Source organism: Pristiophorus japonicus, chromosome 6 (genome assembly GCF_044704955.1).
Source record: "Pristiophorus japonicus isolate sPriJap1 chromosome 6, sPriJap1.hap1, whole genome shotgun sequence".
NCBI classification, from domain to species: Eukaryota; Metazoa; Chordata; class Chondrichthyes; family Pristiophoridae; genus Pristiophorus; species Pristiophorus japonicus.
Genome location: NC_091982.1, coordinates 21,923,203 through 21,948,592, shown reverse-complemented (window position 1 = coordinate 21,948,592; position 25,390 = coordinate 21,923,203). Strand labels below are relative to the sequence as shown.

The 25,390-nt window shown below is 43.3% G+C and overlaps 1 protein-coding gene and 1 long non-coding RNA gene across 4 annotated transcripts in view; one reads left to right on the top strand and one right to left on the bottom strand.

The window, feature by feature from the left end:
- gab3 (GRB2 associated binding protein 3) overlaps positions 1–25,390 on the top strand; it is a 157,024-nt gene that overhangs the window by 40,007 nt on the left and 91,627 nt on the right. The window lies entirely within an intron of this gene.
- On the bottom strand, positions 18,448–25,378 carry LOC139265590 (uncharacterized). The gene is made up of 3 exons (XR_011593587.1): positions 25,291–25,378; positions 23,389–23,464; positions 18,448–18,521 (listed from the first exon to the last, which is right to left on the bottom strand). It is a non-coding gene; the product is annotated as an uncharacterized lncRNA (long non-coding RNA).

Sequence of the window (25,390 nt, the reverse complement as noted above, 5' to 3'; positions counted from 1 at the left end):
TAAGCATTAGGAACAGGAGTAGGCCATCTAGCCCCTCGAGCCTGCTCCGCCATTCAACAAGATCATGGCTGATCTGGCCGTGGACTCAGCTCCACTTACCCGCCCGTTCCCCATAACCCTTAATTCCCTTATTGGTTAAAAATCTATCTATCTGTGATTTGAATACATTTAATGAGCTAGCCTCAACTGCTTCCCTGGGCAGAGAATTCCACAGATTCACAACCCTCTGGGAGAAGAAATTCCTTCTCAACTCGGTTTTAAATTTGCTCCCCCATATTTTGAGACTGTGCCCCCTAGTTCTAGTCTCCCCGACCAGTGGAAACAACCTCTCTGCCTCTATCTTGTCTATCCCTTTCATTATTTTAAATGTTTCTATAAGATCACCCCTCATCCTTCTGAACTCCAACGAGTAAAGCCCCAGTCTACTCAATCTATCATCATAAGGTAACCCCCTCATCTCCGGTATCAGTCTAGTGAATCGTCTCTGTACCCTCTCCAAAGCTAGTATATCCTTCCTTAAGTAAGGTGACCAAAACTGCAGGCAGTACTCCAGGTGCGGCCTCACCAATACCCTGTACAGTTGCAGCAGGACCTCCCTGCTTTTGCACTCCATCCCTCTCGCAATGAAGGCCAACATTCCATTTGCCTTCCTGATTACCTGCTGCACCTGCAAACTAAAATTTTCGGATTCATGCACAAGGACCCCCAGGTCCCTCTGTACCGCAGCATGTTGTAATTTCTCCCCATTCAAATAATATTCCCTTTTACTGGTGGATGACCTCACATTTTCCGACATTGTATTCCATCTGCCAAACCTTAGCCCATTCCCTTAACCTATCAAAATCTCTTTGCAGCCTCTCTGTGCCCTCTACACAACCCGCTTTCCCACTAATCTTTGTGTCATCTGCAAATTTTGTTACACTACACTCTGTCCCCTCTTCCAGGTCATCTATGTATATTGTAAACAGTTGTGGCCCCAGCACCGATCCCTGTGGCACACCACTAACCACCGATTTCCAACCCGAAAAGGACCCATTTATCCCAACTCTCTGCTTTCTGTTAGCCAGCCAATTCTCGATCCATGCTAATACATTTCCTCTGACTCCGCGTACCTTTATCTTCTGCAGTAACCTTTTGTGTGGCACCTTATCGAATGCCTTTTGGAAATCTAAATACACCACATCCATCGGTACACCTCTATCCACCATGCTCGTTATATCCTCAAAGAATTCCAGTAAATTAGTTAAACATGATTTCCCCTTCATGAATCCTTGTTGAAAGCAAGACCCAGAAATGCGTCATCTCTAGAGCTATATACAGTAGGTTTCAGTAATTGGCTGCATGTTGTGCTGTTTTGACAGGCTGTATTTTTCTGCATACGTACCTGGGCCACATGTTTTTGTAGAAGGCTTGTGGTTAGAAGACTGATCGAGCTGGGAGAAGTTATTTCTGTTTTCTGAAAGCAAGACACGGTTGCCCTTCGCTGGACAATAACATGTATGAGGTTAATTTGCATTATAGTAATAACTGGAGTTGGCCTGGCTTGACTAGTTTTGCCTCAGTGTGATGTGGTTTGCACTTAATCTTTATCCAGTTAACAGAAACTGTAGCTTAACTTCCACATTTGCTGCATGAAATTTCAGTCGGATGAGACGCTCTCACCAATTCTTAAAGCTCTGGGGCTCAACGGCTCAATTTTTTAGATAAGCATCCTTCTGTATTCTGCTTGTCACGTAAGCATGTGCGAAGGCATTTACTAAATGAATGTTGTGTTGTGCAGTTTATCAAAATATAATTGATTCACATATTGCATTTTGCTTGGGAGTGAAATGATCAGTTGGGCTTTCTTAGCCTTGTTGTACTCTGCATCATTTGCAGTACTGTATTAGGCAGCATGTTGAATTTGTCTTGCAAATATCTTCCCCATAATGAAAATGGAAAGCTTTATTTTGCATAGCACTGATGATATCAAAACCTATCGTGACATACTTGAACTGTGTCACCTATTTCTCCCACCTTGAAGGGATTGAAGTAGAGTAGTTGTGGAGGTTGAATGAGAGTAGATGAGGCAAACTGAGGTCATACAATTTGTACAACCAAACTGTTACTTGACAAGATATAGACAGATGGGATACACTGGATCTATGCTTATGTACGCATCCCAGAGCAAACAGCTAAATAAAGCTTTCATAATGTACATGAACTAATTAATCATTTTCATACCCACAAACTCATTCTTCATTCTCTGAACAATCACAACCCTTTAATTAATATTCTTGAACCATCATTGTCACCAAACTACCATGCCTGTTTTTATAAACATGGATTATTTGTTCACAGGAAAAGTATTTGGTTACAATAAGCATATCGCCTTTGTTCGAACAGAAAATGCTTAACTCCCCCTCTAGTGTCTGGATGAATACATCGCATTACTCAGGGCTACCTTTTTGCGAAAATTAATGACCAGAAGAAATTATATCCCTTCTGTCTTGATATTATTTTATGTGAATACTATTGGTATTTAAGTGGTATTTAATGGTACTGAATGTTCGTTAAAATAAGTAGGTTGGCATCTCCATTTAAAATAGTCTACAAAGGAATTGCTAATATTGGTACAATACTTTAATGATGATTATTAGCTCTCAATATAGTACTAGTTTCTACATGTTATCTGTCACGCTTTTAAGATTAACAGTTATAAAGCTAATTTGAAGAATACAGTGCTTCGCTCCTCTTCTGAAAGTTCAGGGCTGGATTTTCGGGTTTTAGGGTATTTGGGCGAAATCATAAGCGATAGGTGAAAATTACCATTTTCGCTGCATTATCGATTTTAGGCTGAACTTTCAGCCTTTGGAGTCTGCACCGGTGTTTTCGCAGCGGAGGTTCAAAATGCGGTGAAAACGGGGACCTTTTTGAATTTGTTAGAGTACAGTTCCATGGACAGGAGGTACCCCCACCATTATCTCATCTGAGTGGCCATTCTTTGATGTATCAGTTGCTGACAGACAATTTGACAATGTGGGGTGTCACAGCGAGACCAATGCTATCCTCAACTGACACCCATATGTGACTTTTGCAGCTGCAGCAAGTTACGCCATCAATGTGAATGCATTATTGTACTGCTCTGCAACCACCTTGCAAACAAAATATACAACAATCTATCCAAAAATCAGTTAAGTTAAAAACAAATCTCTATAACATATGTTGTAGTTGGGGTTTCAGTTTTTGTTATTTATTTTTTACAATTTGTGTGCTTATTTTAGCCTATTTTCTTAATCACACTAAGGGATTGAAATTCACTGTGTGATATTACTACTGAACATACTAAGACATTCATATTCAATAATTTTGTCTGCTTTTTAATGAAGATATTATTTTATTTTAAAAGGGTTAACACTTTTCTTAAAACAATCAGCGTAGGAATTCCACAAAGATGCATTAACATCTTCATCACTAATATTATACAGCATGATTTTGAACTCTGTAATGTATGGAGAAAGAGTCAGACTGAACACTGTGAGCTCAAAGTAAAGTGTGACCTTAGTCTTTTATTACAAGTCTCCAGATTGCCTCTCCAACCTGTGAGGCCTCCTTAAATACCTATGCTCCCAAGGGTTTATGGGATCCCTTGGGACTTCAGGGGATGAGCCCTCTGGTGGCTGTACAGAGTAAATACAAGTCCACATATATAACAACACTTCCCCGCCCCCCGCAAAGTCAATAGTGTAACTATTTACAATGTGAGTCGATCTGGGGCCCTTCTTGCCCTGGTTGATCGTCTCGGTGTGAAAGCTGGTGTTGTTGAATCATTTGTTGGGCCATTGCTGTGCTGCTGTGCAGCTGGTCTTGCTGGGCTGCCTGGTGTGTTGGGCCCTGCAGGGCTGCTGTGGACGATGGGTTCTGCTTCATGGTCAACCGTGGTGTCAGTTGCCACTGGTGTGTATGTTGGGGAATAGTCCGTGAATCTGAGTTTGATTTGGTCCAAGTGTTTCCGGTGAATGAGTCCATTTGAAAGGTTGACCCGAAACACCCTGCTCCCTTCTTTGGCCACGACAGTGCTGGGAAGCCACTTGGGACCTTGTCCATAATTTAATACAAATACAGGAACATTGATTTCAATCTCACATGACACATTTGTGCTATCATGGTATGCACTTTGTTGAAGCCGCCTGCTCTCTACCTGTTCATGTAGATCAAGGTGAACTAACGAGAGCCTTGTCTTAAGTGCTCTTTTCATGAACAGTTCAGCAGGTGGAATCCCAGTGAGTGATTGGGGTCTCGTGTGGTAGCTAAGTAGGACTCTGGATAGTCGAGTCTTCAGTTACCCTCTTCAAGGCTTGCTTGATGGTTTGCACTGCTCTCTGCCTGACCATTGGATGCTGGTTTAAATGGGGCAGATCTGACATGTTTGATCCTGTTACGGGTCATGAGTTCTTTGAACTCAGCACTGTTAAAACATGGCCCGTTGTCACTCGCCAGGACATAGGGTAAGCCGTGTGTGGCAAACATGGCCCGCAGACTTTCAGTAGTGGCAGTGGACGTGCTAGCCGACATTATCTTACATTCAATCCATTTGGAGTACGCTTCTACAACCACAAGGAACATTTTACCCAAGAACAGGCCTGCACAGTTGAGATGTACCCTAGGCCACGGTTTGGAGGGCCAAGACCATAAACTTAGCGGCGCCTCCCTGGGTACATTGCTTAACTTCGAGCATGTATTACATCTGAGAACGCAGGACTCTTAAGTACGCATCAATACCGGGCCACCAGACGTGGGATCTGGCTATTGCTTTCATCATTACGATGCCTGGGTGGGTACTGTGGAGGTCATTGATGAAGGTGTCTCTGCTCTTCTTGGGGACCACTACTCGATTGCCCCACAGAAGGCAGTCTGCCTGTATAGATATTTCATCTTTGCGTCACGGGAACGGCTTTATCTCTTCCTGCATTTCCACTGGGACACTGGACCAGCTCCCATGAAGCACACAGCTTTTGACTAGAGATAATAAGGGGTCCTGGCTTGTCCAGGTTTTGAACTGCTGGGCAGTAATGGGTGATTGCTCACTCTCAAATGCTTCCATAACCATGGCTAGATCTGTGGGCTGTGCCATTTCCGCCCCCGTGGTGGGCAATGGCAGCCTACTGAGAGCATCGGCGCAGTTTTCTGTGCCTGGCCTGTGGTGGATGGCGTAGTTGTATGCGGACAACGTGAGTGCCCATCTCTGGATGCGGGCCGATGCGTTGGTATTTATCCTTTTACTCTCGGAAAACAGGGATATAAGTGGCTTATGGTCAGTTTCCAACTCGAATTTTAGCCCAAACAGGTATTGATGCATTTTCTTTACCCCATAGACACACGCCAACGCTTGTTTTTTAATCATGCTGTAGGCTCTCTCAGCCTTAGACAGACTCCTGGATGCATAAGCAACCGGTTGAAGTTTCCCGAAATCATTAGCTTATTGCAATACACACCCGACGCCATATGACGACGCATCACATGCTAGTACCAAACGCTTACATGGATCATACAACACAAGCAATTTGTTTGAGCATAACAATTTTCTCGCTTTTACAAAGGCATTTTCTTGGTTTTTGCCCCAAACCCGTTCGCCCCCTTTTCGTAGTAAGACATGCAGTGGTTCTAGCAGTGTGCTGAGACCCGGTAAGAAGTTACCAAAGTAGTTCAGGAGTCCCAGAAACGACCGCAGCTCCGTCACGTTCTGTGGCCTCGGTGCATTCTCGATTGCCTCTGTCTTCGTGTTGGTGGGCCTGATGCCGTCTGCCGCAATCCTCCTTCCCAAGAACTCCACTTCAGGCGCCAGGAAAGTGCACTTCAAGTGTTTTAACTTGAGCCCCACACGGTTGAGTCGACTAAGAACCTCCTCCAGGTTCTGCAGGTGCTCGACTGTGTTCTGACATGTGACCAAGATGTCGTCCTGGAAAACCACGGTGTGCGGGACCAACTCCAGTAAACATTCCATGTTTCACTGGAATATTGCCGCCGCTGATCGGATTCCAAACAGGCATCTGTTAAAAACAAAAAGACCCTTGTGCATGTTGATGCAGGTGAGGGCCTTCAATGATTCCTCCAGTTCCTGCGTCATGTAGGCTGAAGTCAGACCCAGCTTCGTGAACGTTTTTCGTCCCACCAGCGTTGCAAACAGGCCTTTGGTAGTGGGTATTGGTCCTGCAGGGAAAAATGATTGATAGTTACTTTGTAATCGCCACACATCTCCCTTGAGGACTGGGACAATAGGACTGGCCCATTCGCTGAATTCGATCGGTGAAATAATGCCCTCTCTTTGCAGCCGGTCTAGCTCGATCTCTACCCTTCCTCTCATCATGTACGGTACTGCTCTTGCCTTGTGATGGATGGTTTGCACCCCCGGAATTAGGTGGATCTACACTTTTGCTCCTTGGAATTTCCCGATGCCTGGTTTGAACAGTGAAGGAAATTTGTTTGAAACCTGGGCACACGAAGTATCGTCAGCGGGCGATAGCGCTTGGACGTCGTCCCAATTCCAGCGTATCTTTCCCAGCCAGCTCCTGCCGAGCAGCGTGGGACCATCGCCCGATACCACCTAGAGAGGTAGCTTGTGCACCGCTCCATCACAGGAGATCTTTATGGTAGTACTGCCGATTACAGGAATCAGTTCTTTCGTGCATGTTCTTAGTTTCGTGTGAACTGGAATTAAGACTGGCCTTGAGGCCTTGTTGCACCACAACCTTTCGAAAGTCTTTTTGCCCATGATGGCCTGGCTCACGCCCGTGTCCAGCTCCATTGACACCGGGAGTCCATTTAGTTCAACATTCAGCATTATTGAGGGACAATTCGTGTTGAATGTGTGCACCCCATGTATCCTTGCCTCCTCTATCTGAGGCTCTGGTTCATCGTGATCCTCCGTGGATCTGTCCCCCTCTGCATCATGGTTGTTTGCAGGTTTAACAGGTTTAGCAGCTCACCTGCACACTCGTTGGAGGTGTCCCATTGTTCCACAGCCCTTGCAAACGTACTCTTTGAATCGGCATGAATGGAAACAATGATCACCCCCGCAGGTGATCAATGTGTTAATGGCCTTGCATTCATCACCCTTGATGGTGGACTCTGAGTCATCTGCAGACATGCAGCTGCAGGTATGTGTGACCTGCCCTGTACGTTACGATTTGAAAACAACATCAATTTGTTCACAGTACTTGTAGCAGCCTTTGTGTGCTGAGAGATTTGCTTCGTATTGTCACTGGTGGCAATGAACGCCTGGGCTATCGCTATGGCCTTACACAAGGTTGGGGTCTCTACAGTCAAAAGTTTGCGAAGTACGTTTTCGTGGCCAATGCCAAGTACAAAAAAGTCTCTGAGCATGTGCTCCAAATGTCCTTCAAATTCGCAATGTCCTGCAAGGCGTCTTAGCTCAGCGACATAACTCGTCACTCCCTGGCCTTCAGACCTTTTATGGGTGTAGAACCAGTATCTCGCCATCAGAACGCTTTCCTTCGGGTTCAAATGCTCTCGGACCAGTGTGCACAAATCGTCGTACGATTTCTCGGTGGGTTTCGCTGGAGTGAGCAGATTCTTCATGAGGCCATACATTGGTGCCCCACAGATGGTGAGCAGGATTGCCCTTCAATTGGCAGCGCTCTCTTCCACGTCTAGCTCGTTGGCCACAAATTATTGGTTGAATCTCGCCACAAAAGTTTCCCAATCATCTCCCTCCGAAAATTTTTCCAGGATGCCCACTGTTCTCCGCATCTTTTGGTTCGCTATGTGTATCTCATCGCCAGTTGTAGTGTATGGAGAAAGAGTCAGACTGAACACTGTGAGCTCAAAGTAAAGTGTGACCTTAGTCTTTTATTGCCGGTCTCCAGAGTGCCTCTCCAACCTGTGAGGCCTTCTTAAATACCTGTGCTCCCAAGGGATTATGGGATCCCTTGGGACTCTCAGGGATGAGCCTTCTGGTGGCTATACAGAGTAAATACAAGTCCACATATATAACAAACTCAGTCTAAGTACAGGTATTGCCAAAATGTTCTGTTTTTATTTTATGAAATAAAAGATAAAATCAGGTGTAAAAAAATTTGTTTCACCCTTGATCTGATAGTATCAGTGTTGCTTGACAGTTAAAAGGAACATTCGCTGGATATTGCTCATGAAGTAAATAAAACAGCATTTTTATTTTACAGAAAGTATTATCATAAATTTACCTTGCAACCAATAGATAAACCAGGTAATCATGGAGCTTTTTTCTCATAGAATCTGTGATTTCAGTATTATTGGACTAAACCTAAAACTGGAACAGTAAGAGTCACATCTTCAGGAGAGGAGGGTAGAAACGGGGGCAATTGGAAAAAAGGTATGGGCATAACTGGGGAAGCTGGATACAGAAAAACAGACTGAAGTTTAAAGAAATCACTCTGGTGTCCCCACTGCCCATGATTGACTGATGCAGGTTAAAGGCAGATTCTGATAACTGGAGACCTTTGTTTTTTTTTTTTGGTGAATTTTGACTGCTTTAAGTGAAGGAAATTACTGCAACTCCACTTTGTTATCCTGTTCCTGCATCAAACACTCTCAGTTCTAAACCTCTGAGTTTGAATGTAGGAATGAATGTCCTCTACTGGTCTAACAATATGCATCAACACCAAACTCAGGAAGCCCTAACTGCCCAATATCATCTTTCTTTAATCTATTTATTCTAGCTTTAGATACATTTCCTATCTGGATTTCTTTGCCTGCTCCAAGCTCCCATAATGAGTTACGTCCTAACAACACCACCTTAAACCAGCTTGACTAAAATGCTGCTCCAAATCCTATCCTTTCATAGGCCAATTAACAGACTGAGCACTTTAATGTGACTTGGCCATATCAAGTCACACTCTGATATGAAAATTGGACCAACATTAATTTATAATGCTCATAATAGCCTGGAATTTCTGCTTGATTGCGGTGGGGTTTTTTTTCGGCACAATTCGCCCGATATCGGCATAACCGGTGCAAAAGATCGCAGAATTTTAGGTGCAAATTGCGTTCAGCGCAAATCGAGTTTTTGTCATCCTTTGCACTAGTTTTAAAAACATTGCACTAGAAGCAGGCCCCCCCCACAAAACTGGTCACGCCCCCTGGGTGAATTAATCACCATTGGGAATTTCCGCTAATTGCGGAGGCTCCAAAAATTAAGCTAGATCTTTTGGGCGCAACGACACTAATAGATACATTTTAAAAGGTTTTGAATTTAAAAAAAATTACTAAGGAGCTGACTACTGTACCCGAATCTAACTAGAGAATAGTTTTGCGTATTTTTTAAAAGTCATTTTCAGTCATTTAAAATCAAGTTACTCAGGTGGTTTGACACTGATTTTAAATGCTTATTTTTTGTGAGGAAATCCATTTTCAGCTGTATTAATCAAACTTCACCAAGTTACCACAAATATATCATGGAATATTTTTTAAAACAAAATTTCTTTAAAAAAAATGTTTTAAAATGCTGCCCAATTGCGCTGGTTCATGGCAGATTTTGTGTTTGGTGATATTCAAATGTGCTTGAGTGGAAACTCGGGGAAAGAATCACTTTTCAAATCGGGCACAATTTTGAGCACAATTTGTGCCAGAAACTCTATCTCAATATATTTTATTTTTAAAATATCAGTTTTATTTCCTTTTGTTTGACCTCATTTGAAGGCAGTGACTCACACCTTTCCATGGGTGCTGAGTCTTCTCCAATACTTCACCAAAGTGGGCCATTATTCATATGTGAGCCATGGGAGTGAGTGTCAGCCAGCTATTCCATCATGGAGGACTTTACAACTGATCTTGTCTTCATCCAAAGTCTGAGGCCAATTCCAGCACCTAATTTGCTGCCCTTAGTGAGATCAGCAAACTCGGAACAACTCACATAATATATTTTTCATGCAACAATGTACTTTTTTTCTTGACAATTTTCTCTGTAGGTTTTCTCCCTGCCCACATCGCCTGTAGGTTGACTCCCAGCTGGATACGATTCTTGGTCGTCCAAAGGAGGTTATCTTCATCTGCTCCTGTCAGAAGGCTACTTATCTATGGAGGGCATTACAGCTGAGCCCAATCCTGTCATATCTGACATCTGCTTACGTGCACTTACCAAGAAGGGTTACTAGGGCCGCTAAAGTCAATTGTACCATTGCTGCCACTGCCATTGCTGAGATCAGCTAACTCAGCACAGACCAGAATTCACACTGGGACTTCAACTACTCACTGGTAAATTAGCTGAGTAATCAAGAAATGGCAAAAAAAAACATTTTAATAAGTAATTTTAGAGTTTTTATTACCCAAAGGGAGTGCTGCACTGTCGGAGGTAGTGTCTTTCGGCTGAGACGCTAAACCGAGGCAGCCTTGTAATACTATTTTCTATTATAATTTACAGTTCTGAAAATCAGAATCGTCAGGATGCAATCCCAGTGGTTATGCCAGGTTTGCACCTGCAGTGTACTGCAGTACTGTCCCTGGAAAACACTACTGTGGATGCATCTCTGGCATTCTCCTGCGCCATGCAGCTGGAAAATCTGGCAACTGCCCGTTTCTCAGGCTCTCTCGCAGACCTCAGCCTGGTCCCCTTCTGCCCCTTGTGTAAGGGGGCTGATCAAAAATATGTTTTAAAACAAAACACTTCTCCTTTATTCAGAGGCCCAGATCACTTCCCCAGCCTGAACCCAGGGCAGGGCCCAGTTCTGCCTATCTGGAGGCCAGTATGCCTCATTTCACTCGGTGTACCAGCCTCCAATACCATTCTGGGTCCTCACTGAGCCAAGAAAACTGGCATTCACACTGTAGGGAGTTCCTCCTCCTGGCTCCATGCTCCTGATGACATTTGCCTTGTAAGGAATGAGTACGAGTATGAGTACCAAAATCAATCCCTGGGTTATCCCACTCAACATTCATCCTCTCTAACCAAAATTCCTCCTCAAACAAGTACCCACTACTTCCTACCCTTCAGCTAATTTCTCATCCATTCCTAGGTTTTTGCCTGAATCCCCACTGCATATTTCAATGTCTGTGTTATCTTACATCTCTTTTTCACATGGTTTTTTCTCCAAAATATTCTTTCCGAAACACTTGAGGAGAATTTGACTCAAAGAATTCCCAGTCTGTGTTGAGTTAGCTGATCACAATCAGGACAGCAGATAAGGCACTATGATTGACCACGATACCATTGGATTACAAAGGGGGAAATCGCCCAGCAGTCCCATTCCTGACCATTATTTAGTGATACAACAACTTATATTTATATAGTGCCTTTAACGTATTAAAACATCCCAAGGCGCATCACAGGAGAGTTATAAGACAAAAAAAAAATACATTTGATATCAGATAAAGTTACATACCCACCTAATCCATGGAGTCTTTGATTGAAATGATAGCTGGGTAATCTGCTACCAGAAGATACTCCCAATTTACTTCTCTAAGTCTGGTTCACCTCAGTGGGCCTCCTGTGCTAGTTTTCCAAGATTAATCCACCCAGATTCATCTCCCAAAGTTACTTGCCCTCTAGTGTTGCCTTCCTCTTTCCTCTCTCAGCAGTTCTACTCACTGTCTCTCCAAAATGACATCAGCATGATTGAGCACTCTCTGTATGAGAAATTATAGGTGTGAACCTGCATCCTTCCACCAATTAGAATGACCACCCATTGAATTTTGAACTGGACAGTCTGGTTTCAAAGATAATTGTCACTAATTATGATTACTGAAAAACCAAATAGAAAAAGGCCAGTTTTAAATTCTTGGATTTAAAAAAATGATGTGAGCATTCACAATTGTGTTCACTCATGCACATAGTGGTTTTTATAATGTTCTGCATTAGTCCACTGTTGCACTGTGCAAGAAATGGCCATCACAGTACTGTACTTTCCATTTACTTTTTAACCATACCAGCATTTTGCATTTAAACAAAGTAAATTTTCTTGTTGAGTCCCTCAAATTGCGAGAGTTATTTTACCAGAATATACAGTGTTCAAGAGTCCTATTGGTTTCCTAAAAAAGGATTTTTTCCCTCCCTAATCGGTTTCTAACAGTGAACAATAGTTCACCTGGCCAAGGTTTAATTCAAACTCAGTTGATCCAAATCACAGATCCTTCTGATGCATGCAATGCTTCGGTAATTTGAGATTGCACTTCAGGCAAATAATTGAATCCTGAAAGGTAATTGTAATAATTGAAAGCAGTTTATAGGCACCAGGTCTATTTTGTACAGGTTGATAGGGTGGCACTAAAATATTTCAATCACTACCCTGGAGGGAACGGGATGCCACTAATAAATACCTGGTAACCTGCCCAGACTAAAAGTGAAGATCTGTCAGCAACTTGTTACACAATGATTGTGAAATCAGAGTTGATGTAACATCCAATTAAATTGGGCAGGCTTGGATTAGCTTCTTTATTTCACTTCTCTGTTCCCCAAAGTGGCTGAAATTCAGTGGGGTTCCACTGGCCTCCCACTGTAATTCTGGTGGGAGGCCAGCAGAACCCCCAGGGAAATGGCAGTGATCCAGCTACCCTGGGTCACAGTCATTTCCAGGAGTTTCTTTATTGACTTATAAGGGACAGAACATTCGCCACTCCTTACAAGGCAAAATATGGGCAGAGGGCGCAGTCAGAACCTGGCATTTGTGTGATTGCTGGCATGCCTCTTTGGGCCAACTGTGGGTCCCACCAGCAAGGTCCAGTCAAGGCAAGCAGCTTGGATCCCAAAGAATTAAAAGCAGTTTGTGGGGGGATGGACTTATTCAGATTGGTCCCTAACTCAGGGGGCCAATAAGAAGATTTCTGGTGTCGGAGTGGGGGCCTGAGCAACACCATATCTCCCACCATGGAGAGAGCAGTGCCTGGATTTGCATTTGGATGGGGCCAGTGAGGCAGATGAAAAGGTGTGTGTGCCTGCCTATCTGTCCCATGATAATGAGGTGCCCTCCCACTGACCCTGCAAACTCCAGCTACATGAGTGCTGGGTGGTACTGTTGGGCATGGCTCCCACATAACCGCAGGGATCGCAACCTGAGGAATTTCAGGGCCTAACTGGTTCACATTGGGTGCTTTCTCATGTACAAACAGGGTTGATGCCTCAGTCAATTACCTAATACCTAATTGCCTTCCCACTTAACATTCTTCCATGCAATTGAATTATCATTACAATCATTGCATTTGAAAATATGCAAACTAAAGTCCTGAAAATTTGAAGTGGTATTAGGAAAAAGGGGGCTCAGGTGATATTATTCCATGAAGTTGCCAAAACAGTACATCGGGTTCTTTTTAATCAAAAAGGGCAGTTGATAAATTGTTGAATTCAATTTGACTCTAAACATTTACAAAGCCACATTTAATTGTAACTGCAGCCAAAGCCTGCTTACCAGTTTGGAATAATTTCAGCAGTGGAGATGCTGTTGAGTGTGACAGCAAGGGAGTTAGATGAAGTCCTTACTACTCGGGGGATCAAGGGGTATGGCGAGAAAGCAGGAAGGGGGATACTGAAGTTGCATGTTCAGCCATGAACTCATTGAATGGCGGTGCAGGCTAGAAGGGCCGAATGGCCTACTCCTGCACCTATTTTCTATGTTTCTATGTTTCTCTTTAAATTCAAGATGCCTTGAACCTCATGTTTGATCCCTGGCTCCATCACTATGCAATCATCTAAAAGGTCCAAAATACCATCTGAATATGTAATGGTGTTTGAATTTTGAAACACTCAGCTGGCCAGGCTGCATCTGTGGAGAGAACTGAATCATTGGGGAAATTTCCACTTCATATTTTTGAGTAATCCTCAGTCCAATATAAGAGCCTGGGGTCCAATTTGAATTGGAAACGCCTGAAGAGATCTCTATCACAAAATCTCAAGAGCATAAAAGACATCAGCAAGATTTTGTAAATGTCTTTTTTGAAATCTTTGAATCAGATACCCTCCGTGAGCCTTTATGCTTTGCATATGCTTCGTGCATTCATATCAGAACTGCTGCACAGTGTAGCGCTCCACCCATCCGCACTGTCTAAAACCTCATCTTTGAATATCACCTAGTTCTATGCAAATGCTTCATGCAAATTCAAATCACAAAGAGCGAGTGGGTACTGCTGGCCTTTCTCTCCTGGGGCCTGAATACAAATCCAGGGCTGGCTGATGGGATGCAAGTCCTTTGTCTAGCAGTAGGAGTCCGACATGAAATGAGGTTGGGCAGTTTCAATTTTGTTTGTGGTTTCAATCCTGTCTCTAGTCTTCAGTTTGTAATTGGTAGCATCACTGTTTAAAGAGTTAATTGCAATGACCAACCTCGTTATTATTGGCATTGAAATGAATGGAGAAGAATTATCATATTAACAGGTTTTTAAAAAAGAAAGACTTGCATTTATATAGCGCCTTTCACAACTACCGGACATCTCAAAACACTTTACAGCCAATGCAGTACTTTTGGAGTATAGTAACTGTTGTAATGTGAGAAACGCAGCAGCCAATTTGCACACAGCAAACTCCCACAAACAGCAATGTGATAATGACCAGATAATCTGTTTTTGTTATGTTGATTGAGGGATAAATATTGGCAGGGAAGTGGACCTGAGTCCATGATCGGATCAGCCATGATCGTATTAAATGGCGGAGCAGGCTCGAGAGGCTGCATGGCCTACTCCTGCTCCTATTTCTTATGTTCGTCCACCTGAGAAAGCAGGCGGGGCCTCGGTTTAACATTTCATCTGAAAGACAGCACCTCCGACAGTGCAGTACTCGCTCAGCACTGCACTAGAGTGTCAACCTAGATTTATGTGCTCAAGTTCCTGGCGTGGGACTTGAACCCACAGCCTTCTGACTCAGAGGTGACTATGCTACTCACTGAGCCACAGAGAAGTTTTACCACTATCTGAAATTAGCAACATTCTAGATCTGACCTCTAAAGAGTATTCTATTTTTATATTGTCAATATTTAGGGGTTTTACCCCTTTTAAATGTGCAGAGTTAATTTGTTAGTGGGTAGAGCACTAACAGTGTAATGTGGGAGACAAGGGTGCCGACAACCCTTTTTTTTGGATAAAATCATATGCTGTCCAAACCTCAATGTTGATCTAGATTTCACGTTTTCTCCTGTATCCTGGCATTATTCTCAGTTAATGCATTTATGCCATAACCACTGATGTGGCATACATCAGAAAATGTACTGGGCATTGGTGAAGAATTACTTCAGAAATCAATAGGGAATTGATGCTTTAAATCCCAACATTGCCTCCATAGAGATTAATGGATGTTTAAGGGGAAACTTCAAAGCAGGGTTTAATTTAATCTTGGAATTATGGGAAATCTGTAAACCATGGTGTGAAGTTCAAGTGGTTTATGAATATCAACAGTAGCATGAGGGTGAATTGCAGCTGTTAGCTACCTCCCTGTTCTGTTATGTTTTATCATATACAGCAAAGTTGTTTCTGAATTAGGCAATGGAGAGTTTAGCAAGACCACTTTTTTCACCCCTTCTGCACTTAAGGTTCTATTGCAGCCAAGTAGCACTTCGCCCAGTTAATTCTGTATGGACCTAAACGGTGAGCTTCAACATGCCATTCTACTATGGAGGACATTGCAGCTCAGTTCAATGCTGACTCCTTCTGACATCCACAATATGTACTTTAAACACAGACCAACAACAACAACATGATGAGCCTTAATTCATCCGCTGCTGAAGCCCTCATCCATGCCTTTGTTACCTTTAGACTTGACTACTCCAACACACTCCTGATTGGCCTCTACCCTACATAAACTTGAGGTCATCCAAAACTTGGCAGCCCGTGTCCTGACTCGCAATAAGTCCCGTTCACCCATCACTCCTGTGCTCACTGACCTACATTGGCTCCCGGTTAAGCAACGCCTCGATTTCAAAATTCTCATCCTTGTTTACAAATCCCTTCATGGCCTTGCCCCTCTCTATTTCTGTAATCTCCTTCAGCCTCACAACCCCCTGAGATATCTGCACTCCTCAAATTCTGTCCTCTTGAGCATCCCTGATTATAACTGCTCAACCATTGGTGGCCGTGCCTTCGGCTGCCTGAGCCCCAAGCTCTGGAACTCCCTCCCTAAACCTCTCCACCTCTCTACCTCACTTCTCTGCTTTAAGACGCTCCTTAAAACCAACCTCTTTGACCAAGCTTTTGGTCATCTGCTGTAATTTCTTCTTGTGTGGCTCAATGTCAAATTTATTTTTTTGTCTTATAACACTCCTGTGAAGGGCCTTGTGACGTTTTACTACGTTAAATGCGGTATATAAATACATGTTGTTTGTATAGTGGCTTTAATGTAGCAAAACATCCCAAGGCACTTCAGAGGAGAGATTATCAAACATGATTTGACACCAAGACACATAAAGAGATATTAGGATAGAAGTGGTAGGATCTAAGGAGCGATTTAAAGGAGGATTGAGAAATAGATAGGCAGTGAGGTATAGGGAGCGAATTCTAAAGCTTAGGACCTAGGCAGTTGAAGGCACAGCCGCCAATGGTGGAGTGATGAAAATCAGGGATGTGCAAGAGGACATAATTGGAGAAGCACAGATATCTCGGAGTGTTGAAGGGCTGGAGGAGGTTACAGAGATAGGGAGGGGTGAGGCCATGGAGGGATTTGAACACAAGAATAATAATTTTAAAATCAAGGCGTTGCGGACTGGGAGTCAGTGCGGATCAGTGAGCACAGGGCTGATGTGTGAATGGGACTGGGTGCAACGGGCAGCAGAGTTTTGAATGAACACAAATTTACAGAGCGTGCAAGGTGGGAGGCTAGATCGCAATCAGGACCAGGAGTTCTAGCTGGTTTTCCTTATCCTAGCCTAAGGGCACTGATGCTATTTATAGCATCATAATGCTAGATGCTGAAATAAAAACAGAAAATGCTGGAAATGCACAGCAAGTCTGTCAACATCTGAAGGAGAACAGGCAGGTCAGTGTTTTGGATCTAGAACTTTGGGTCGCAAAGGGTCGACACCCAGACCTGTTGTGTATTTCCAGCATTTACTGTCATTTATATGACATTTTTTATGAATGAGCCATTGAGGGAGCGTGTTCATCAGGTTTAAGGTGAGATTATTGTTACCTACATCATAACTTGATATCATCCGGCTCAACAGTGCAAGTGCGTTGCACCATGTGGTCCTCAGAGGAAATCTAGAACCTCACAGTTTGTGTTTTACTTCTGTGTGCAGTCAGACTCCTCCTGGCCCCACAAGGATTTAAGAAAAAACTTACCGCTTTCGGTCTTTTCTGGTTCCGACTCTTAATCCCACCAATTTCACTGGGCGGGAAAGCTACAGCAGCGTCCCCACTCAGGCAATCGGTTAAAATAGCAGTCGGGCCCTGATGAGATCATCACTACACAAAAATAACCATAGTGATCTACAGGTACCTTGTTTGGAATTCCAAATGGATGCAGGCTCTAGTTGCAAATTTTAACTGAATCCGTTTGGAAGACTAAATGGCCTCAATTCAGCCAATATTTATTTCAGATGTTGGTTTGCGGTCTGAACTAATTTGGAGTCTTGCTCATTAAATGCTATGTATGCTCTACCTCTGAATCCCATGCACCCAAAAAGAATGGTCACTATCTCCCTCAATCACTCTTATACTCACAGTTAGTTTGCATTCCCACACTTAGCTTTTATTTTGCCTCTGCTTAATTCAGCTGTTGTAAGAGAGCAGTTAAAAAGATATGTGACTAAAATAAAATGAAAATATAACTTCTCACTTGCAAGCAATTTCCTCTACCTGCTGGCTTGGAGTGCTGGAACACAGGATCTGGATTCAAACCTAATTCAGCTGAATCCAACATTTGATTAAAAGGTTCACTAGTTACTATGTGTAAGAACATCTTAAATAAATTTTGTAAAATTTCATCCGTTCAGTATTGCTGGAAAAATTGTAAACACATTCTAAAAGAATGCACTTGTCATTTTAATAGAAGTACTAAACAAAGGAGGTTTTCACAAACGCATTTACAATATTGCTACATGTAGGGATCAGATAAACTCATATGCCATTCTTTATTTTAATACTGAATGTGGCAAGTTAAAAATGCAAAGTAAAAAAAACACGCGGGAGACAGAGACAGACAGACAGAAAGTAACTGAGATCAGAGCACCAGGCCTCATAATGAGTGATGTCCGTGTAACTTGATTTGGTTTGAATCAATGTTCGGTAAGTTGCACTATTAGCCAATTAATTGGATGACCAATTCTCTTTCTTTTGGTTGGAAACCTGTAGATCAGACTTTGATACCCCGCCAACATCGGTGAGCATCACAGTCTCAAGCACGTGTGGAGCACGCAAGTAATTCCTGGCATTTGTCTTGCTCTCTGTCACTAGACAGTAAGAGAAAACAAAAATCAGTGTGGAAGTTCATTTCAATAGAGGACTTCCATTATCACTTGGGGGCTAATTTTCCTGGCCCTCCTCAGCCCTGATCCACAGCTCGCTGCTTCTGTCCGGTATTTCCTATCCCTTGGGACACTCCTGATGCAGGCCCGCGCCTTGTCTTGGCCTTGTGCCTAAAAGATAGATACAAATGTAAGTATAGCCTTCCAGCTGCTTATGAAGAAACTGCCTGCCTTTGGCCTGCCCTAAGACCCTTGCACATCCTCTGTTTGGCAGGGATCTATGGCAGGCCAGAGCATCAAGTCCCAGTTCGTGGAATCCCCCCAAAAATGAGGTGAGAGGCCAAGAATGCTTTGTCCTGCCTCATTTACAAGTCTGAGTTAGGTCTGCAGCAACTGCAGGGGCTGGCTGAGCTCCACCTAGGGAAGCTCCAGAAATCCTAGAACACTAGAAAAGGGGCAGAGACTCATAGAAACATAGGAACAGGAGTAAACCATTCATCCCCTCAAGCTTGCTCTGCCATTCATGGCTGATCTGTATCTTAACTCCACCTAGGTTCCGTAACCCTTAATATCCTTGCCTGACAAAATCTATGAATCTCAGTTTTGAAATTTTTAATTGACCGAGACACAACAGCTTTTTGGAGGAGAGAGTTCCTGATTTCCACTACCCATTCTGTGAAGAAGTGTTTTCTGACATCATCCTGAATGGCCAAGCTCTCATTTGAAGCTTATAGAAGCATAGAAATTTACAGCGCAGAAGGCGGCCATTTCGACCCACCGACAAAGAGCCGCACGGCCCTCGGTCAGCAGCCCTGAAGGTTACATATAAACCTATGAACAATGGCGGAAAGGTAAAGAGCACCAAGCCCAACCAGTCCGCCCCACACAATTGCAACACCACTTGCACCGAAACATTCTACACTTCACCCTAACCTGAGCCATGTGATCTCCTAGGAGAGGCAAAAACCAGATAAAAACCCAAGCCAATTGGGGAAAAAAATCTGGGAAAATTCCTCTCCGACCCATCCAGGCGATCAAAGCTAGTCCAGGAGATCACCCTGGCCGTATTCGATTCACTGCAGTACTTACCATCGTATCTGCGCCAGTCAACAAGAGGTTATCCAGTCTAATCCCACTTACCAGCTCTAGGTCCGTAACCCTGCAGGCTACAGCACTTCAAGTGCCCATCCAAGCACCCTTTAAATATGGTGAGGGTTTATGCATCCACCACCCTTCCAGGCAGTGAGTTCCAGACCCGCACAACGCTCTGCGTGAAGAAAGTGCCCCTCAAATCCCTTCTGAACCTTCCACTAACCACCTTAAAACTATGCCCCCTCATAATTGACCCCTCCATCAAGGGAAATAGGCTCTTGCTATCCACTATATCCAGACCCCTCAAAATTTTGTACACCTCATTGAGGTCTCCTCTCAGTCTCCTCTGTTCCAATGAGAACAAACCCAGCCTATCCAATTTGTCCTCATAGCTAAGATTCTCCATTCCAAGTAGCATTCTAGTAAATCTCCTCTGCACCCTCTCTAGTGCAGTCACATCCTTCCTATAATGTGGCGACCAGAACTGCACGCAGTACTCCAGCTGTGGCCTAACCAGCATATTATACAATTTAAGCATAACATCCCTGCTCTTGTATTATATGCCTTGGCCAATAAAGGCACGCATTCCATGTGCCTTCTTAACCACCTTATCCACCTGACCTGATACTTCAGGATCTGTGGACAAGCATTCCAAGGTCCCTTTGTTCATCTACACTTTTAAGTGGCCTACCGCCACGTATTAGCCCTCCCAAAGTGCATTACCTCACAATTCTTCGAATTAAATTCCATTTGCCACTGCCCTGCCCACCAGTAGATTGATATCCTCCTGCAGTCCATGAGGAGGACACAAACAACCTTCCGGATATAAAAGAGGTCAGAGGGTCTAGTAAGGAGGAGAAACTGAGGGAAATCCTTATTAGTCGGGAAATTGTGTTGGGGAAATTGATGGGATTAGTCGGGAAATTGTGTTGGGGAAATTAATGGGATTGAAGGCCGATAAATCCCCAGGGCCTGATGGACTGCATCCCAGAGTACTTAAGGAGGTGGCCTTGGAAATAGCGGATGCATTGACAGTCATTTTCCAACATTCCATTGACTCTGGATCAGTTCCTATCGAGTAGAGGGTAGCTAATGTAACCCCACTTTTTAAAAAAGGAGGGAGAGAGAAAACAGGGAATTATAGACCGGTCAGCCTGACCTCAGTAGTGGGTAAAATGATGGAATCAATTATTAAGGATGTCATAGCAGCACAATTGGAAAGAGGTGACATGATAGGTCCAAGTCAGCATGGATTTGTGAAAGGGAAATCATGCTTGACAAATCTTCTGCAATTTTTTGAGGATGTTTCCAGTAGAGTGGACAAGGGAGAACCAGTTGATGTGGTATATTTGGACTTTCAGAAGGCTTTCGACAAGGTCCCACACAAGAGATTAATGTGCAAAGTTAAAGCACATGGGATTTGGGGTAGTGTGCTGACATGGATTGAGAACTGGTTGTCAGACAGGAAGCAAAGAGTAGGAGTGAATGGGTACTTTTCAGAATGGCAGGCAGTGACTAGTGGGGTACCGCAAGGTTCTGTGCTGGGGCCCCAGCTGTTTACACTGTACATTAATGATTTAGACGAGGGGATTAAATGTAGTATCTCCAAATTTGCGGATGACACTAAGTTGGGTGGCAGTGTGAGCTGCGAGGAGGATGCTATGAGGCTGCAGAGTGACTTGGATAGGTTAGGTGAGTGGGCAAATGCATGGCAGATGAAGTATAATGTGGATGAATGTGAGATTATCCACTTTGGTGGTAAAAACAGAGAGACAGACTATTATCTGAATGGTGACAGATTAGGAAAAGGGGAGGTGCAACGAGACCTGGGTGTCATGGTACATCAGTCATTGAAGGTTGGCATGCAGGTGCAGCAGGCGGTTAAGAAAGCAAATGGCATGTTGGCCTTCATAGCGAGGGGATTTGAGTACAGGGGCAGGGATGTGTTGCTACAGTTGTACAGGGCCTTGGTGAGGCCACACCTGGAGTATTGTGTACAGTTTTGGTCTCCTAACTTGAGAAAGGACATTCTTGCTATTGAGGGAGCGCAGCGAAGGTTCACCAGACTGATTCCCGGGATGGTGGGATTGACCTATCAAGAAAGACTGGATCAACTGGGCTCGTATTCACTGGAGTTCAGAAGAATGAGAGGGGACCTCATAGAAACGTTTCAAATTCTGACGGGTTTAGACAGGTTAGATGCAGGAAGAATGTTCCCAATGTTGGGGAAGTCCAGAACCAGGGGTCACAGTCTAAGGATAAGGGGTAAGCCATTTAGGACCGAGATGAGGAGAAACTTCTTCACCCAGAGAGTGGTGAACCTGTGGAATTCTCTACCACAGAAAGTTGTTGAGGCCAATTCACTAAATATATTCAAAAGGGAGTTAGATGAAGTCCTTACTACTAGGGGGATCAAGGGGTATGGCGAGAAAGCAGGAAGGAGGTACTGAAGTTGCATGTTCAGCCATGAACTCATTGAATGGTGGTGCAGGCTAGAAGGGTCGAATGGCCTACTCCTGCACCTATTTTCTATGTTTCTCTGTATCTATGACTTCTTCATTATCAACCACACAGACAATTTTTGTGTAATCTGCAAACTTCTTAATCATACTCCCTATATTCAAATCTAGATCATTGATGTATACCACAAAAAGCAAGGGATCCAGTACTGAGCCCTGCGGAACCCCACTGGAAACATTCTTCCAGTCACAAAAACAACCATCAACCATTACCCTTTGCTTCCTAATTCTAAGCCAATTTTGGATCTAATTTGCCACTTTGCCGTATAACCCATGGGCTTTAACCTTCATGACCAGTCTACCATGTAAGACCTTATCAAAAGCTTTGCTAGAGTACATATACATTGCATAATATGCACTACCCTCATCGACCCTCCTGGTTACCTCCTCAAATAATTCAATCAAGTTAGTCAAACATGATCTTCCCTTAACAAATCCGTGCTGACTGTCCCTAATTAATCCTTGTCTTTCCAAATGTAGATTTATATCCTGTCTTTCAGGATTTTTTCCAATAATTTTCCCACCACTGAGGTTAGGCTGACAGGCCTGTAATTACTCGGTCTATCCCTTTCTCCCTTCTTAAACAAGAGTACCACATTAGCAGTCCTCCAATCCTCCGGCAGCATGCCCAAATCCAAAGAGGACTGGAAAATGATGGTCAAGCCCTCTGCTATTTCCTCTTTTACTTCATGTAATGCCCACTTGTTCTGGATTCTCCCACCAGATGTAATTGTTTATATCTATCTTTGCTATCAAATTGTTTAATTAACTTAAACCCCTCAATTAGATCACCCCTTAATCTTCTCTACTCAAGGGAATACAAACCTAGTCTATGCAACCTGTCCTCATAATTTAACCCTTTTGGCCCCGGTATCATTATGGTGAATCTGCGCTGCACCCTCTCCAAGGCCAATGTATCCTTCCTGAGGTGCCGTGCCTAGAACTGAACGTAGTAGTCTAAATGGGATCTAACAAAATCTTTATATAAATGTAACATAACTTTCACCCTTTTGTATTCTAGCCCCCTTGAAATAAAGGCCAATATTCCAATAGCCTTTTTAATTACCTTTTGTACCTGTCCACTAGCTTTTAGTGACTCAGTGCAAAGGTCATGAAAATCAGCCTTTATGGATGCTACCTATGTGGTAGCCTGGCCCACATAGCATTCTCACTTTTATTTGCTCTCTAGCAAGACTCTGAGCTTTCTCAGCTAGATAAGCTGTGAATGGCGAAAGACTTAGCTGACTATATAACCCAGTTAGAGCTTGCTTATTTTTAAGTTGATGCTTCAGGGCTGTGGCTCATAACTAAAAACAGTATACCTAGGATTTGGCTAACCCTGACAGTCCTGCTGGCCCATTTGGTGTTCTAGACTCAAGATATAGCTATTCAGAAACTTCGTGTTAACTGTTAGAGTAACCACCTACTTTGCATTCTGATATTCAAGTCATTGTTTTCTAGTCCTGAAATTAAGACTGTTGGTGGTTTGCATTCTGATGAAATCTGTGGTCAAAGAAACAGATTGCTAAATTAACAGAAGTACATTAAAGAACTTCCACCTTATTGTGGTACCTGCATGAAATAAAACCGAACACAATGAAACATTTACCACCTTCAAATTATTTCTATTTAAATAGTATTTTACATAGAAACATCTGAAAAGAAAGGCAAGGAAAGCCAATCAATATTGCTCACCCGAGCAATGCTTTGCAATTCTAACTCCTCAGGGAGGCAAATACACATCGAGAAAAATTCAGTAAATTCTTGGCAAAATGCAACCAGGGTTTCTATTACCAAGCTGCCAGAGAGCACCTGTGGAACCATACTCCAGCAAGAGTCAAGATCTTCAGGTCATCATCAAATAGGCAGTCCCTCAAAATTGAGGAAGTCTTGCTTCCACTCTAAAAATGAGGGGCCAAAGACCACCTAGGAGAGACGCAGAAAGCTGCCTGTGAACCAGTGGTTCAGGAGAGAAGGGCAGAATATTGGAGATCTCCCTCACTACACATTTAGGGTTCAAAATTGCCCAGGAGTTGCTTCATTTTTTTTGGAGCAACTTGATTTTTCTGGAGTATCTTAAAAATCCCAATTTTGCACATTCAATTTGCACCAGTGTTAGTGAGTTAGTTACGATTTTTTTAGTTTAGTTTAGTTTTTTTCAAAAGGGGGCGTTACCAGCCACCTACGCCCATTTTGGCCATTTAGGCCACTTTTGACAGTTAATAGTTACTCCAAACTAACTCAGGCTAGCATATGTGGCCACCACAGAAAACCCATTGCGGAGAGTTAAGAAATCAGCGCAGGTAGGTACATCGGAGGCCAACAGAACTTAATGACTTGACTAAAGAATGTGAATAGGATCAAACAGCTATACAGGACATCACATGACAATTTACTATACAACAGAAGCATTCATGGAAGCTAAAACTACAAAAATAAAAGAAGTAAAGGGACAAAACATATTTACATCATTTTTTCACAGTTATCACATCCTTCCCCCCCCCCCTCCCTCCCGGATCAAAACTCTCCCCCCCACCCCCCGAGAAAAAATGTAATTGAGTGTGTAGAAAATTAAACTGGCAACCTAATGACGTTTATAATCGTTTTTATACAAAAATACCTGGATATAACTTTTGAGATGGATTTCAAAACAGACAATTCTACCTGAACCTTTGCATGGCAATGTCCTCAAGTCTTCAAGTTGTGTGTAGAATATTGACATAAAGTGGCAATAATGAAGGCAGCCAACAAAAGAATAAAGTGCATTGGAAGGCGGCAGGCTTCTCTATCAGAGTCTCATTACTGTGCGGCAGGCCACTCGGCCCGGGATAGGGAAGGGACACACCGGGTCCCACGCTGCAGCACGCACACAGAGGCTGGGGGCAGGAGCTACTGCGCATGCGCGCACACTCCAATAAGCATGTGAAGAGCTGCCGGCAGGGCCTTAGCTCCGCCCCCCCCCCCCCCCCAATCGACTGGCCACGCCGCGCCAAGCCCCGGGAGAGGCAACACAGGGGCCAGAATCGAGGGAGATTTTTTAGGCGCCCACAAAGTCATACGCTGAAAAAAGTGGTGGGCCAAATTTGAGCCCTTAGTGCCAAAAGATACCAGTTTTGTGTGCAAATCAGATATGCCCTTAAAAACGGTATTATTTTGCAAGTTGCGAACAGAGAAGTCAGAAAATGAGATAAGGTGCTGTGCTTTTCACTCAAAAGAAAAAATAAATTGTGTTAAGACTAAAATAAAGATATTTAGGAAAACATTTTTGTCAGGTATCCAACTTGTTAAGTCTCACTCATTAAATTGTCACTTATTTCAATGTAACTTACTTTTAAAAGTAAACTGCTGTATATGTTGAAATGGATTTGCAATTGGTTTCAACAATTCCCTGATGTTGACAGCTCGACCAGAATTCCTTTGTTAAAGGCT